This window comes from Ambystoma mexicanum, chromosome 4q (genome assembly GCF_040938575.1).
Source record: "Ambystoma mexicanum isolate Mex_15411 chromosome 4q, UKY_AmexF1_1, whole genome shotgun sequence".
Lineage (NCBI taxonomy): Eukaryota > Metazoa > Chordata > Amphibia > Caudata > Ambystomatidae > Ambystoma > Ambystoma mexicanum.
This window is the reverse complement of record NC_090928.1, coordinates 827,328,685-827,347,476: the sequence shown is the minus strand read 5'-3', so window position 1 is coordinate 827,347,476 and position 18,792 is coordinate 827,328,685.

The following is an 18,792-nucleotide window of genomic DNA, read 5'->3' as shown; positions in this document are numbered from 1 at the left end:
TTCGAGTAAACCAGATACCAATATAGCCTTCCCAACCTAAAGTAACAGACCATTACACAATCACATACCTCTATGTATATTCCAACCATCATAAACACCATTAATGCACAGTGAACACATATACATTACACAATCTGTACATCCACATTTTCCTTTTTTCTCCAACAGCTACTACATAATGCCTACCAAAAATTAACTCTGTAGAAAACAACATAGAAATAGAGCACAGCAACCTGAAAGCATACAAAATAGCCACCCGTGTCTACCAGAATTTGTCCAGAAAGTTCAAACACAGCAGCTAATACAGTCACTCACAAAAAGGAAAGCACCTACCAGTAAGCAAACTGTGACTCCTCTATCAAAATGTAGTCATAAAAAAAGTTACTAAAAAGAACTATCACTACTGCTAACAGTGCATGTACAAATGGTAATGTAGCCACAAGGAATTATTCCAACAAATTCATTTTACAAAAAATATCCACCACAGAGTCATTCAGAACCTTATGAATACAGGTGATAATTCATGCTCAACCCTTAAAACTTACCACAGAAAAGTAATCCTGGAAGCTCTTGTGGACAGTTCAATGGTCCTGAAAAGGAAATTATTTATATTAATTCTAAACAGAATGAAACCACTAACAACATTAATTAGTAAATGACAAACAGTGCTTCGCAATAAATGCAATATCAGCATAGGTACCTTTGGCAACATAGGTACAGGTGAGTGGAGTCACACCACCAGCACAGAACCATACTTCAATGAAGAACCATTCAACCAAGAGCAAACAAACCGAATTGCAATACATAGCAGTGGGCAAGGATATGAAAAGGTAGACAATACCATAATGGAAGAAGAAACACTGCTTTTACAAATATCCCCATCAAACTTAGATTCAACTCTCCATTCCACCGAAGCAATACGCCCCATCTACAAATGGTCATGCACATCAATTTGTAACGTTCGCCAAAGCTTTATCAAATAATTGCAGCAGTTCCTCAATCACTATGTGAAAGCCAACCAACGACAAAGGGAAAATGAAAATACTACAAACAATGGACTCCTGTCCAGAGCACAAATACACAGGACTATGAGGACATACATTAGCCTGCATTTCTGGAGCTGCTTGCAAAAACACATTTCACCATATCAAAATGTTAGCAAAGCACTATTCTACTGTATGAAATCTCGTTCACAAACTGCACTATGCAAAAAGTCGAACTTTAGCACTGGAGCTTTTCAATGATATTCCCCTACATGGTACAGCCAAACTGCTGCTCGAACAAATAAAGGACATCCAAAGCAAATATTTTGGAACTGAAGAGCACTTACAAACTCCAGTGCCTTCAGAGAACAGTAGCAACAACCTTGCAGATTGCAACTTTGTATTTTACACATACAAAAAACAAATACGCAAGTTCAAAAGCACATCTGCTGAAGTACCAAACCAAGTATGTGTGTGTTGTCGCAGAACTTTGTATACAGAGAGGAGAAAACCTATAGATATAATATACAAAATAAAAGACAATGAGGAATTGCAATCGTTTTAATTATCTCTCAACCTTATAGCAGAAAACAAATATGAAATTACTAACACCTCAATACTATGCACATACTGCACAAAAAAAACATGACAAGGACCAAATGCCTTCACGGGCTGTCAGTAATAATTTGGAAATATTCCCACTGGCAAATGCTATGCAACAGCTTAATTTGTATGAGAGCATTATAATCCAAACAGTACACCCATTTCAAGCATTAATACCACTGTAATCAAAAACTGAAAAAATTGCCTCCCACTGAATAACTGAGAGGCATTTGTGGCAAAGTAGTTTATTTACCATTAGATCTCAAAGAAAATGTAGACACTCTAGGAGAGAAACGGCCAAAAGAACAATCTTTGATTATCCTGGTGAACAGTGTACCTACAAAAGACAAAAAAAAACTGGCAGCAACTAGTGGACTTGAACAAAGATAGGAAAGCCTTGCAATATCTTAACGACAACAATGAATACTATAAAGAAATAAACATTGAAGAAACCTGACTGAAACCACCAAAATAATTCAGGACTCCTCAACAACTGGGCAATTTGAACTTCTAGATTCTACTGCAGCCTCCAACATTTAAGATCACTATACAATTCACCCACTGCACTCCAAAGACCCCATATACGATGCACTAGAAACATATCAAATGCGGCAAGCCAAATGATCACCAATCAGTATACGGGAAAAAAGTGCACCTTTTTTCTACTCTTCCTGATGGGAAAAGGTAGACAATACGATGAAAGATGTACACAAATAACAGCATCAGAATACCGCTCTTTACAAATGTATTCTGAAGACCCTAGATTCAGACAAAACGTGGAATACATATTCCACCTCCTCTTTGAAAGTGAACTAGCAACTCTATTTTATGGAGTTGCACACACATTGAAAACAGGTTCTCATTTTCAAAACATGTCTGCTGCACAACTACTTCAAAAGTTGCAAGACAAAGACAAAGTATTACAATCAAGTATTACAAATCTGTTGACAAACATGCATGGTAAGAAAGAATACTGGTTCCGATGGCACGCAGATGTATGGTGTATACTATGCAACCTTGGCCAACTCACATGGTTTGTCACTTTAAGTTGTGCAGAGTATGCATGGGAAGACTTGCAAACTTTCCTATGCATAGCAAACAAAAACAAAACAGGTATAGACAAGAACACACCAGGAGAACCCTGCTCTCTTGATCCTGTAAATGTATTAAGGTACTTCCATCATCACATTATTGCCATGCTGCACTTCATTTGTAATAACACACTTCCTCCCCTCTGAGAAGTGGAACACTTCTTTTGGAGAAAAGAATACCAAGCCAAAGGAGCACCACATATCCACATGTTTTTGTGGATTTGAAATGATCCTAAATGTGGTCATGACAGTGATGATACTGTTTTGCAGTTCATTCACAAATATGTCACTTGCAAATGCCTTGCAAAATCCCTTCAGAAATACACAATGTGACCTACATGCACACATGTTGCAGTTTTAAAGACACAAGTGTGGCAAGTATTTTCAGCGTAAATGTAAAAACAAAGGCAAATACTACACCAAACACTGCTTTGGTTTCCCTAGACCAGTTTCAGCAACAGCAATAAAAAGAACCGAATAATCAAAATACATCAATGATTACAATGCAATCATTGCCCTCCTATGGAATGCATATGTAGATGTGCAGTACATTGCAGACAATTTCACTGCAGTTGCACAATATGCCACAGCCTACTTAGCCAAAGCAGAGAAAACAGAGCTGAAAGACCTCTGGAATTATATATCATCTGAAAAAACACTGTCACAGAAATTGTACAGCTTCAGCATAAAAATGCTCTCCCATAGAGAATGTGGCTGCTACGAAGCCACAGACCGTTTATCCAGCCCCACTTTATACAGGTAAACTGAAAACATAGGGTGGCTAGGCCTTGTCCTGCTGCATCCAGAAAAAGAGTTTGGAAATTGTACAAAGACATAGAACCAATAGCCAAAAGCAATCCCACCAGCCAGGACATTTTGAAAAACAACTTATTGGACACATACTACTCAAACAGAAGTACTGCTTTAGAAACCATGTGCCTATACACATAGCCCAAAACTTCTCATACAAAAACAACATTAAAACAGATGAGAAAAAAGGTAAATACAGAGTCAAAAGTTGTGAAGGCAGCCTCGTGAAACTTACCAAATGCAGCCTGATTAATCATATGAATCTGTCATTAAAACCTCCTAAAAAGAAAGAACTGTACTACATGACAATACTGCAACTTTTTAAACCATGGTGAAAAGAAGAAAATGTATCAGACACTTATGCCTCCTATGGAGATGCTTTCAATGCATGTGAAAGCACCATAATAGATTTCAATTTTAAGTGGTACAACCCATATTGGACAATCAACGCCAACAAGAAGAACATCAAGCACAATTAAATGTAGACACTCAGTCTATCAGTGAACCTTCTGTGACAGGGAGCCAAGAACCACTTGGACAGCCACTAATAGCAAATCAGGCAGAATTAGCCATGACGGAGTAGAGAACTTCATGTGTCAGTATGAGCAATCTGCAGAAGATTTTACTGTAGTGAAATCACAACTGAACAATGAGCAGTGAACCCTTTTCCTTGAAGTAACTAAATAAATTGAACATGATATACAGCACGAGAGTAAAACTTGTGCCTGTCACACTACAAACGTATACTGCTATATGTAAGTGGTGAAGCAGGGTCTACTTCAATTAACACCAGTGAAATGTGAACCTATCTTTAAAACTGTAGGAAACAAACTGTGCCATAAAACTCTTGTGGAAGCATAGGGAATGTAAATCTCTGGCAACATTTCCAATACAGAGAACTAACTGAAAACATGTGTCAGTCTGCAGACCTCACCTATGCCAACATTTAAAAAAAATGTGATGAGTGTACTGCTGAAGGAAGCGCAGTATACCCTAAACACAAGACACATCCATGAGCTATACGGCCATAACACATATGCTACTGATGTCATGGAACAATTAGCAAACAATAATGTTAACTGTATGTCCTTAATGCCAATTCTAGCAAGCTGTGCACAATACAATGAAACAATGCTGAAAAATGAAATGCAACCACTAGGGCAAATTTACTGCACAGACAAACTTGACGTACATGGTATGAAAATGCCTATGTGTCAACAAGCCATAGCACGACAAAATACCTTAGAAAACTCTATTTTCAACACAGCTGGCTTGGAGAAAATGTTAACATTGTACTTAAACTGTTGAGTAATGCTAAAGTGTAACCTTGACATAGAGCAAGGTTAAGTTAATGGAGCACTTGATACAGTTGTTGGCTTCCAAATGTACCCACGTGACAACAGCATTCAGTTTGTGAACATCCACTTTGACAAACTTTCAGAAGAGAAAAGGATAGGACACTCAACAGATCGATTCCTTCTTTTCAAAGACATGTATGTACGCAGAGAACAGTTCTCTCTGTCGGCAGCATACGCAGTGACTATTCATAAATCACAAGGTCTAACCTTATATCAAGCATTAATTGATATTGGCAGCATAGTCTTTAAGGAAGGCATGAGTTATGTAGCATTGTCACACCTATGTACACTTGAAGGACTATTTCTAGTCAATTTTGATGCAGGTAAAGTGTGTGCTGATGTTCACCCCATCTCAAAATGTACCCTGTTCCTCAAAAACAGAAAGTTTGCAAAAGAAAACTAATGCAATCACAACGTATAAATCCTCTCCCAACAGTACCATTCAAGAAAGTGAAATCAGTGCATACTCCATCAACTTCCAAAAACACAAAGAAATTGACTGAAATGAAAAATCTATAACCAACTGCACATACAAAGAAAACTACTTCTTCAAACAAAGCACGTGCACTTTTCCTAACTGCCCAGACACAGAACTATCTGGTCCATTCAAATTTTCCAATACAACTGGTGTAAATTGCTATGCAAATGTAGCAATAAATGTTCAATTTCAATTGCCAGCAATTGTTTAAAATATGTATTAAACGGCTCAGACTAGTTGTGTTTACAAATGCTAGTCCTTCACAGAAATGCAACAAACAATCCTGAAAACACTTACACTGTCTCAGGAATAAAGCAGGAATTGGACTACTGTGCTGGAATGGTGAGATTCATTTTAAACACACAAGAAGATCTACAGAATTTTATAATGTACTTACTACAAGTACTAGAAAGCAAAAACATACCCATGCATGAAATCTTAAATATTTCCTACACGTGGAAACATACATGCATTCTTTGCAACCATGTCATTCAGTAACATGTCCCTAACGAGCGCTTTGTCAATGTATCTATACCTAATTGTGATGCCATTCCATTTCAACAACTCGTACAAAAAGCAAACCATAGCATATTTTGTAGTACTTGCAATTCCAATAATCATACCATATTACATATACAATCACATAGTCAATATGTAATATTAATGCTTCAGAACCAAAAACAACTGCAAGCTTACTACCTTCACATACGGACAAGTATCACTTGGCAAGAAAACCTTCACAACAGTAGCCATAATCTACCACACAGGCAACACAACAACTGCAGGTCACTATACAGCATACATTTGAAAGCAATGTGCATGGTTTGAGTGCACTGATACTTCCATTATTCTAAAGCAGAGATTACCAACAAATCTTGCCAATGCATACTTAATATTCTTGAATCGAAAATGTACTCACTGATCTGCAAAAGTAGAATGGCCTACTCCCGAACACACACCAGTACATTCAGAATGGAAAGAAAAAGAAATACCTTCTACTCTGTGGAACTGGAACAACTTTGCATACAGCAATTAGGCAACACATACATCAGTTTGCCTACTGTACAATTGTTTCCCCAATGATTACAGGCATTAACAATAAGTGTACAGCAATCACACTACTATTGTTTCCTACATGGTACTTAAAACAAAAGTACTAAGTATGAGTGGTTAAAACTATTCTTAGTATGCTCTAAAACCACCAACTACTCACATAAAGAAATAACTGTGTAGCAATGCCCGTACCAATCCCTGAAATATGAATATATCATTAAGTACACCCATAGTGTTGCACCAGCACTTAAGAATGTTGAAAGATGTGACAGTACCAACGAGAATGCAGGAGCTTATAAACATACCCTATAAAAAGGAAAAACTGTAAACAGTTAGAATACACCAACTGGTATCTAACTGCAACCATAAGACTTCAATATTGCTTGCAGCACTGAAACTGCCAAACTGAATCTTCAACTACCACAGCGCTACAAACATATCTTCAAAAACTTCCAAACTATCAACAGGTACAATATGTCAATAGGTATCGAACTACCCTTACAATTCTGCAATATCACATTGCAATGGCACACTACTTACAAAACATTAGCAACAGCCATACGCATAAAAAAGTACTGCTAAAGAAAGGAAACACGTAAACAGTTATAATATGCCAACTGGTAGATAACTGCACCCATACTACCAGCACTTACAAAATATAAATCTTACACCTTTTCAATTCCTCCTATGGCAACTGTGCACCTTAAACATTGTTGTAACCAGTTAACCAGCGCACTCATTACTGAAAGAAAGTGTGCAGGATAACAACAAATGAGTTTTGAAGTTTTTATTTTTTATTTTTAATCCAGCATGGATTTTATTTCACCCAGAAACCCAATTATTATGCAAAGAAACACAGGAACTGCGCACATTGCACAGTACACTTGTTTAAAGCATAGTACTTACGCAGTACTAATTATGAGGGTCCACAAAGTATAAAAATATCTGCAATTCAATGACCTACAAAGTAACAAAGTACCTGCTCTAACATGTTATATTTTCTTTTACCACATAGAATGAAACAACGGATACTCCTACATGGCACATACCAAACACAGAAACTGCAGAGGCCCTCAACAATAGAAACAATAAGTATACAATTATTGGTGTCATACTTCTTTGTACTCTCTAAATTATAATCTGTGCACATATTTCAGCAATCCACATACCAATATCACAATGTTCAACACATAGCTATGTTATGCTGTTCTGCTTGTATCCATGGCGTATACTCTTCAATGCATACCCTACAGTGTATGGCCTCTAGCCATGAACTCAATAGTGTATCACCTAGCCACAACCACCACAGCATACTGCAAGCATGCATGCAAACATCTACCCACTTGCCACATACCACAAACATAACAGAGCCACCAACCCCCGTAGCCACTTCCGTTCACATAGTATTCCAATATGTCCACTCAATGGACAACATGTTTGCTGAATGCCCTCTTCAGCAAAGGCTGTAATAACTGCCACAATCAATACATTATAGTACAGTAACCTACCGAATAATCTGCACAGTCACCACAACCCAAACACAAAACGCAGCAATGTGTCATACATAACTGTCCCATGCTCTGTAAGATTTGGCTCCTTGCATGCCACTGGCATTGCTTAGCCCATTAGTTCATGTTTCTTCTTATGTTCACTATTTGACTTGAATGGGTAGGACTGACAATAGAGTGGGCCACATGGTGCGGAACTCGCCAAGCATATTTGAAAGTGTGCTGTAGCCCATAACATTGTAAACCTCTACTTTACTCTTTTAATATGTAATGCAATCACAATTTGAAAACCAGACTCCACTTACAATCTTTTGAAGACTTGTACAGTAATTTCTTTTTGTTTTGTGGACGAGAGTGCCAAATATGTCTGTGGCCAAAGACGGTAAACTGCTTAACATGTCCCTGCCATCCACGTGCACTCACCCGTCTCATACAAACTCTAGCACTGTACACCGTTGAATTGTAAGGCACTGCAGATATAAATATTACATAGGTCCATACATAGAATTGTATTTTTTATCATCCTTCCAATCATTGCGCCATGTATAAGGTATCATCTAGTCTCGATGTACCTAATAGTAACTTCTACGTAACCACACTGCTTACATTGCAAAGTACACAATCGAATTGTAACACTTTGCAGCCTGATTGCTTTTTTTACTCGCATTGTGTCTGGAAATTGAAACTGAATATGCCTCTCTTGCCACAGTACAAATGCTTATTGTAAAATAGCCTTGACCGCTATGCTTGAATTGCTCCAAGAACAGACATTCTACGAAATTGGAGAAAAAAACCCAAAGATAATTTACACTGTAATTACAGCGCACATTTTCCGCAAAGGTAGTCTGCAACTGTTCAACACGGACTACAGAGGAATTTCCCATCAACACAGTGTGTCCAATGGATTTTGCAGAAATGATGTAAGTAGAAGTGCACATTACATTTTTATAGGGATTCAAAATGCTTAGGATACAGGGCTCTAAGCATTATTATTAACGTACAGTACTGTAAACTTTGCCCTTCGTTACAGTGCCATCTCTCCAGGATTCAGCCTAAATGAGTGCTATGATTGTTGTTTTTTTGGTTCAAATTGATCTCCAGCCCATTCAATTCTATACCGAGAGCTCAACACTGCAATGGAACACAACTGGTGCTCTGAAACAGGACACCCTGTGTTTGATAATTAACTTTTGAACACTTGAGAGTTATACGCTACCTCATTACATTAAAATGAATTACATACACAGGCGCATATAACACTCGCCTGGCAGTCAAACGGTGACAGTTGATGATGTACTGTCGAATGTCTTGTCAAAAGAGCTCCTGCATTGTCATGCAATCGCAGCACTCCGCTTGGAGGTTTTTATTTTTTGGGAGATTTATATGGGCACACACAAACGGAATGTGCCGTGGGTCTGACGACACTCACTGGCACTGAAATCATTTGTAAAAAACAAAAGCGTGAAACAAGGGGGTGTAGGCAACGTTTCAAAGACAAAACACATGTGTGTAACCGTGGAAGCAGAGTGACACCTACAAAACAGACAGCAAGCCTTTGGATGAACAGCCAACGCAAGTCAATGACACGCATTAGCTCAGTGGACACAACCAACTCCACTCTTCAGGTATGCATGGGCCACAAAATGCGCACCATCCAGTTTACCTATAAAAGCAAACATGTTTTGTAGTACTGCTTAGGCACTAGATTTGCGTATACAAGTATAGAAAGTATAAGGAAGTCCCTGCAATATGACAAACTACCCGCCACAGTTTAAAATTGAAGGATTAGTAGGAATGAAACAGTGTACCATTATTGCACTTGCTTTAACTTTTTTTGATACTTTCCTTAACATGTGCGTTGTTTCAGTTTGCAGTGCAACTTGCATATTCATACAAGGGCCCCACATAAAACGTTTGTGGAAGCCATTGTGCATTATACTCCCCCAACCAGTCTACTCTCTCCTATAAGGGGGTGTTACTAGGACCATGTAAATAGCTGCTTGCATTCTACATGCCCATCTTCGAAGGCGTTATATGTACTCAATCTTGCTTTGATGCCCTGTGGCCAACCTGGACCACACTCTGTGTTCCTGGTCGCTTGTAGGTGCAAATTGCAGTACCCTTTGGGAACACTACACAAAATTAAGACTACAAGTGTAAGTACAATTTCACCTTTGGTACAAGTCTGTACTACACAGTAACGTGGTAGCGATGGCTGAGCAGCTTTTCTCAAGAGTAAAGTAAGTAGTACAAGAGTTTACACAAAGGACAACAATTACTATGATTCAAGCAAACACTGATTCAAGGTTTCTGAGTAAAAGAAAATACATTTATTTACACCATCAGTTATAATACAGTTCATTATCATAAAGCAGCAGAAAATCAAAGTTTTAATATACAATATAGCAACCCCCAATCAATTCTGGACAGGTTAGGCTCAAAATGAAGTATGAGCAAAATGGCACTCCAGTAATTTAAAAAGGGAGAAAGACAAGGTTATTCAAAAGCAATAGCACCAACAGGTTATAGACAGGTTATAGGCAGGGCACCAATTTAGAAAAGGCTACTACAACTAGCATTCAAGTCAATAGGTCTGGGCCAATGTTAATAGTTCAGAGTCTTTGCAGAGGATCACACAATTCAAAGTAGTGTGCGGTTAAGTCTTTGCCAAGGGTTCAAAACAAAGTTGGTCAGAGAAAAAGTTATTCAAAGTAGAAGAGAAAGACAAGCCTTCGGAGAGGCAAAAGATTTCCCACACTTTCACCATGGTCGGACGAAACGGATGACCGAATTGGCACAGTACCTTTAAAGAAGAAGAATGCTGTAGCTGAGGCAGTTGTTCCTCGCAGTTCATTCAGGCTCACAGTTCCTGAAGCTTCAGTCATGGTGACAAGAAGGACGACTGCTGGAGGGTCCTGCACTGACCAGGGAAGAAGCCAGCAGCGGAGCAAAACGACAAATAAAAGGTTGCTCCTTAGAACCCACATTGGTTCTCTTCCCACTGGCTATCCGATCTACTGTAGCGATGCACAGTAAATTCGACCAGGATGAGGACCGGTATCCGGTGTTTGATGAGCTGGTTGTTCCCACCAAGCTCAAGGGGAGAAGATTCTTTGCAGATCTCCTCTGTTGTCTAAGTTTCAGGTGATTCGGACCTGCAGCAAGGCTTCACCGGGTGTCCAGTTGTTGCAGCAGTCATCTTCCTTCAGCGTTGATTCTCTCGTTGCAGTGGTGACTCTGCCTTCCAGTCCCAGAGACTGGCTTTTTATGCACCAAATCCCCCATTCCCACAGCCTGGCTGTCAATCACACAGCAGGGTGGCTGTCCTGGCAGGGCAGGCACCTAGTCAATGAAACAAGAGTGCGACTTGGGTCTCAAAGGAGACCCTGTGCAGGGGCCTCAAACCCCATCCTTCACATCCTGCCCACCCAGACACTCTGCAGAAGCCCGCCTACGGATGGCAAAAAAAGAACCAAACCTTGTTTGGCGCGGAGAGTAAAACCCTAGAAAGACCTTTACAAAAAGATATGGCGAAACAACTTGACCGGAGCCAAGTAAAATTAAGGGTGGATTACCGGATTTGAGTTTGAGGCTACCCACATATTTTCATAGTACGCGGTAGATTAAAAATTGTAGATACCACTGCCACCAGCCAAATCTTACAGAAAGGGGAACATTACAATGTTCCATGAGAATCAGACAAACAGGGATAACTATTAACCCTCCCAGTACTCTATTGTAAGATAGGGTCTACCAGGTCTGTACATTCAAAATGACTAGTAAAGTCAATGGCAACTTTACAGGTTCTTGGAGACAGTAGTCAGTCTCAGAAAATGGAGTTAAAGTGGGAAGTCATAAAAGACAACCCTGTGTCACTGCACTAAAGGTGCTGGGTGACACAGTAAAAAGATGAGTCCTATGGGGTAGGCGTAACTCCATAGCCACTGAGCAAAAAATGTACAACACACAGCAAAACACGTGTAAGAGTGGGAAAAAAAGGCTCACACTCTTATCAGGTAAAAAGATTGAACCCTAGAAATCCAGCAAAGCTGCTGAGGGACTCAAAGGGCAAGGGGAATTAGCCATTCTGGAGAATTCTCCGTTGCAGCTCTATATACAAACTCTAGTTCATGTTCTTTATACTGAACCTGGCGAGCCCTATGTAGGTCCTTTCTGACGTGGGTAATGTGTGTTTGCACAGTCTGGACGGATAGCAGTCTCGTTAAGCTTCTGGGAGTGCATTTTATTTCATAGCAAAAGTTGCACACTGCATTGCTTTTATGGGCTCTCAAGGTTGGTACATCAACTATCATCAGCATGATTTTGTAAGAACATGACCACATATCTTCACAGATATACTTGCTATCAGTATGTGCTAATGGTTGTGAGGCAAACGTGTAAATAATTGCTTTTCTAACAAATCACATAGAACAATAATTTCACAGTATACTGTACACATTGGTATAGAAACAGGTGAACCAAAACAATGTGATTATGCATTTATTGTGGGCATGCTGGATAGAGGATTTCACGTGTAAAGCAAGTGAATTCTGTAGTGTGTATATGAATAAACGCTGTATTATTTATATGTGAAAACAATGTACTGTGTGCACACTCCTTTAAGTGCAGCTGCAATGTTCAATAATTTTTCACGTGTGTGGGGTAAGGACACTGGTAATGGCTACTCAAATGTATTTGTATTCCTCTTCGTTCGCAGATACCTTCTACCTTACTGCCCATGTCACTCCTTTAACTTGTCGGCAGATGGATTCTGGAATAAACACTGCAAGATTACCATAAGCAGTGTGTTTTCAGTCATCATTATCTGGGACAATCACTATGGGCCTATATGTACATTTGTGTTTCCGGCAATAAGACGCAATATGCAAACCTTCATGACTTAAGAAAGGAGAGAAAGAAGAACTTTCGCCTTTTGAAATCCATAAGAAACGTGTGTTCTCCCACACAAACCACCAAGGACCATCAATGAATGATTGTGCTAATTTTCCAGAAGACAAAAGAAGGAGACAAATGCACACACAGCATTCAACTCTTGAGGTTACCCGCAGAAAGGAGAAACCGGTCGACTCATGCAGCTTACACTTGCTTGTGAACATTCTTTGAGAAATAAAACCACTTGAAACATTGCACACTATTGTTGATGAATTATTGAAGTATTAACTGAACAACTACTATGTATGACAAGAAATAGAGCGTATGCTCGGTGTGAGCATGCCTGTTTTTTATTGTGTTTACCTTCCTGTTTTGAAGACCTGGCTCATGATGTGGCATGTCGGGCTACCCTGGCCACAAATGTAAGGAAAATAGCAGGACGAAATGGTTGGAGGAACTAATGTCAAGTTTGGTGGGGAGTGTTGTCATGTATTGGCGGGCCCTCACTTAAAGTTAGTGCAATCGATGCACGCATAACATTAGCACAAGATGAGCGCGTCACGCACGTTCTTTTCAGATCTGAAAAAGTGCAGAAAAGTAAGGTAAGAGTAAGATGGACCACTGTCCCATATTGTGCAGAAGTGACCCTCAAGAAATGTCAACTCGGAGTGATTACAAGTGGAACTGCAGGATGTTGTGTTCCCAATAAGACTACAATCTTGAAAGAGCACTAGAAATGGTTTGGCTCAAAGTAGTGTCCCTAGTAGTACAGTGCCCTTCCATGCAGGATGGGGAAAAAACAATAAATACACACTCACGTTGCTCAACATAGTTCTATGACCAATTATGTAGTGTAAGGTTAGTTCATTGTCAGGTGCTCCATTTTTTGATGTTGTATGCCTTTTTTGCAAGGCATTGCCATAAACGAAGCCTTAGTAAATATGTATAGCAAGTACAACTTAAAATGTGTGGGGCCAACTGCTCAACATAGCGACATTGCAAATGTGTGGCGCTATGCAAATCCTTTACTCTCCCCATATCTTATTCAACTCCCTAACCAAAGTGTCTGATGTAGAGGAAACCATTTCAATCTGAAATTGTGTCATGTCACTCCCCAATGTAGAAGAGAGGGAACAAATTACACCAGATGAAACTGCACACATCCCAGATCACTTATGGTGCACTACCAAGTCTAAGTTGTCCTGCATAACCACTCTGTAAAGGTGACCACCCTAGGTAAGATGCATATGGAAAAGGGTTACGATCGAGCAGCGTATGGTTATAATGACGTACCCAAATGAAAGGTACCATAAAAATGCCCTCTGCACACATATTTGTGGAATCCATATAACAGTATCATAGTCTTTGCATGCATGACTGTATTACGTTGCTGTGATTGTGGCCAGGGACTAGATGCTTGGGTGCATGGTTGCTGGCTGCCACCCATGCAACCAAGCATCTAGGCCCTAGCCACAACCACAGCAACATAATGCAGCCATGCATGCAAACATCTGCCCAGTTACCAAAACCCACAAACATAACATAAACAGCAACAGTCCTACCCACTTCAGTTCACATACTATTGTAGTAATTCTAACCAAACCACAACATTTTCAGAACAAAACCTATGCGCCCAAACCTCTATTAAGTGCTTGCAACCATTATATCATAGTACAGTAAAGTACTCAGGAATATGGCCAGTGGCCACAACCCAAACACATAAACCATCCACCCGAACCGTATCCACTCCTGTACAGACATTATTCCAGCACTTCACCCAGTGGACAAACTGCAGGATTGTTGATTCCATCACCTCCAGGCATGCACCTAAAACTGTAGTAAGTGTGCACAATCACCACACTATAACACACCCATGCAATCAATAGTCTGTACACTACTCACAAACCATACACTGAAGCCAACAACCTAAAACCTACTTGCAACCGGTGGGCACACTGTAGGTGCTGGGGCTTACCACACACAACACAGCATAATACACCCTATACAAATATCCTCATATCATCTGCAATCCACTTTCCTTTCCCAATTAAGCCTGCCTGCAGTGACCACAGAATGTGCTGGCCTCAGCACATATACTACCCTAATGAAGGCTGCCTGCATTCACCACAGAAGTTACTCACCTGAGGAGCTACCCGGGAACTGCTGTAGTATTCTCAGACACCGTGCACACACCACCATCTTCTTCCACCTACACAAATACAACATATGAAGCATTTTTCACTCCCCTGCACTTTCCAGCCTCTCTTCCCACCACCAGATGCTGCAAAACATGTTTTCGAGCCCCTTTCGCTACTGCACTATCCTCAAATACAACATGGCTGTGGTACTGAAAATTATGACGCACATCACGATTCCCTCAAGCCAACACCAGGCACGTTGACTGTCTGCGGCCATTGCGCCACCCTCTGGCCCAATCAGAGTTATGACCACGGAGTGAACAGGGAAATGGGACCGCGGAGCAGAGCCAGATATCACTAATTTTGAGTTACCTACATTATACCTGTTTTTAAACAAACCACTAAATGAATTTTCACCAAATTTACAAAAGCATGCTTTTGGGACCAAGCCACCACTCCTGCAGCAAATTTGGTGAAAATCTATCCAGCGGTTTGGGCTGTATGTGTGTGCAAAGTTTTTCTCAATGTAGTCTATGGAGAAAAAAAATTGGCACCTCCCTACAAATTTACCCCCTGCACAAAACCTCACCAAACTTGCCAAAGAAATTCAGAGCGGGCAATAAACTTTGTTTGAAAAGATTAATGGGGATTTTTCCAGGGGGAGCAAAGTTAAAAGCCTCCAAAAAAGTGGTCTTCCTATGGGTTGATCCATTTGCACCAAACTTGTATAAGTAGTGGGCTGGCCCAAAAGTGAGCTTTGTAAATTTGGTGTAAATCCTTTCAGTAGATTTTGTAAAAATTAAAAAAATGTAGGGCAAAAAAATATTGATATCTCAGTCCAGTCCACTGGCTCATTACTTATTTGGTGTCCGTGGATGCCTTTGGACCAATCAGGGCACAGATTGCGAAGATGAAATACGCTATGAAATGCTAATCGGCCATTGTTTTCACAGGAAGCATAAAGTAAGATGATACATTTATTGTTTAGTAGGTGTTTGGAAAAGTACTGTCCAGCTCGGGTGATGTGAGCATGTCAAGAAGAGAGGCAGGTCCTGTTGAGTGACAAGGATAGCCTTTAAAAGCAAGAGAGAGGGGGGTATAGGAAGATTGGCAGAGCAGAGGTTCAGAAACTTCATGGCAGATGGCAGACTGAGTTCAGGGACAAGAGCAGCAGACTGAGGAGCAGAGATCCTGGCATACAAATGGTGTCCTTCTTGTCGGCTGCCTAGGTGTGCTGAGGGTGTGATACTTCTTGTTGCTGCCAAGCCAACAAAGGGGGGTTTTCCAGAGATATCAGCGCAAAAATCTAGCCAGCACTCAAGGTGAATATAAACCAGTCATAAGTGAGGTGGATGCCTGAATATATGCATTATCATAGTTAGTCCGGGCCGGAAGGTTTATTTCATGTGTAATGTTCTTTGATCTAAAAATGAACACAACTTAAAAATTCAGAAAAAGGTTTTTGTTTTGCAGTCATTTTCTTTTCCTTTTCTTTCTCAGACTGTGTTTGCTGCCAAGTGCATCGAAGTACAAGGTCGGTAGTATGATAAAAACTGAGGGTGTCTATTAATGAATGCAAACTATATCATATGAGATCATGTAGATGGTCTCTTTGTGTACCCAGATTTATACTGCATGTTTTCTGAATGGATACAAATAACAGTGTATATAAAAGAAGTGTTTACAACTAAGACAGTTTGGGTTGAGTCTTCTGTGCATAAATGCGCTCAGGGAAGAGCCCAATATACTGCAGGTGGTAAGGTTTTTTCACCACATGTAATAAAACCTAAAGTGAATTTTGGTGATCATAGCAAGTAGGTTTAGAAGTATGTGATGCATGTGTATCTGATGACCGATTTGTGATGGAAATATTTTGTGGTTTGGCTGCAAGATCATAGCTCAGCATTGTTGATAAGTTGCTGAGGTAAAAATATTCTTAGGGGAGCACTACCACTCTAAATAGGGAAAACACCAATGTGTTATCACCATAAAATATACCACCATTTTACCACAATAACACAATGCCACAAGAGTTGGTCTATCTCCTCCAGAAAATATCTCTAACAATGTGTTATTGTGTGAAAAATGGTAGTGGGTTTTGAGCTTTGTTTGCAGTAATTTTTGCTGTCCATGCCAACACAGACAGCAATAAGTGTCTGCGAACATCCATTGAGAATGATGGTGTTACATTATTTGCTATAACAGTAATTAATTTGGATTTAATACTGATGTAATGGAGTTAGTAAGTGTCACTGTAGCAATAGCAAAATAATTTTGGGCATGGTTTGTTATACTTCTTTTATTTGCCTTGAATGCAACTTCCTATGTGTCATGGTCTCCTAACAAATCTTCCTCTTTTTCCAAAGTTTGAATAGTTGCAGTAGAGCCATGCAATACAGTATTCTATGCTCTGCAGATTTAAGTTATAATTTTACATGGTTAATTAGATTGGGTTTTAAAAGTCTTAGTAGACTTCCGTCATAATGTAATATGTAGGGGGTAAGTCATAGAATTTTGCACACAAGTGGCGCACGCGGCTGGCGCACAGTGTGCGCGTGCGAATGTCTGCACCAGCCGCGTGCGCTAAAATCCATTTCCCTGCACAGCGTATTCATGGATTTTAGCCCTAGCTCAAGGAAAAGCCATCAAAATCCCCAATCCAGCGCAAAGGGCTGCGCTAACCCTGGACCAGTTTACAGGGCTGCCAAACAGCAAACGCCAAGTGGGGAACGGGTATTACTGGGGTTCGGGTGAAGTTTCACACGCGATAGGCCCTGTGCGAGTGGGGTACGTGGATAACTGGGTTTCGCATGAAGTCTCACACGTGATTTGAGCAGGGTACGTGTATTTCGGGGGTGCGCGGGAAGTTTCACACGCGATTGGCCCTGTGCAAGTGGGGTACGTGGATAACTGGGGTGCACGTGAAGTCTCACACGCGATTTGAGCGGGGTATGTGTATTTTGGGGGTGCATGGGCAGTTTCATACGCGATTGGCCCTGTGCGAGTGGGGTACGTGTATTCCTGGGGTGCGCAGGAAGTTTCACACGTGACTTGAGCAGGGTACGTGTATTTTGGGGGTACGCGGGAAGTTTCACACGCGATTGGCCCTGTGCGAGTGGGGTATGTTTATCCCTGGGGTGCACGGGAAGTTTCACATGCGATTTTGCTGTCAGAGTGGTGTACTGAATTTCGGGGGTGCACAGGGAGTCCTACACGTGAATTGGCAGTGTGGGTCCTCCCAGGTGTTCCCTCTACATCCTCCATGGCCCCTGCAGGCAGCCCACACCACAGGGGACTACCCTGCACCCCTGGTCATGTCCCGCAGGCAGCCAATCTACCATGGGCATGCCCCCCAGCCAAGCCACATGTCAGCTTGCACTACTGATCACCCACTCATGTCCCCATGCACCCCCACCCCCCAGCAGTGCGGGGCACCTGCCATCAGGCCCCCACTCATGTCCCACTCATGTCCCTTTGCACCCCTGTTGGAATTGAAATGATATTTTGACTCCTATCGCAGTATTTGAATGTGTGTTGGCCTATGCCAAGTTGTCTAAAATATCATGTAAATAGACTCTGCGGCAAGGCCTTGACCTTAACGAAAAATTGTGTAAGTCGCCATCTTGGATTTAGCCGCCATTTTAGGTTCTCTTGTAATGTGGAAGTCACCCTGAACATCAAAATGGAGGCCGAATGACATTCTGGGTGAGATTCTGGCCGTTGTGACCTCCGCACACATGAATAAGTAATATGCCTGCAGGCCACTTGTCGGGGTCGCGAACTGAGACCTTGTCCTATCCCTGACCTATGTGTAAAAGAACAACTGTATCAGCGGAACTGATCAAAATGCATACATTATGGGATTGACCTGGCAAGG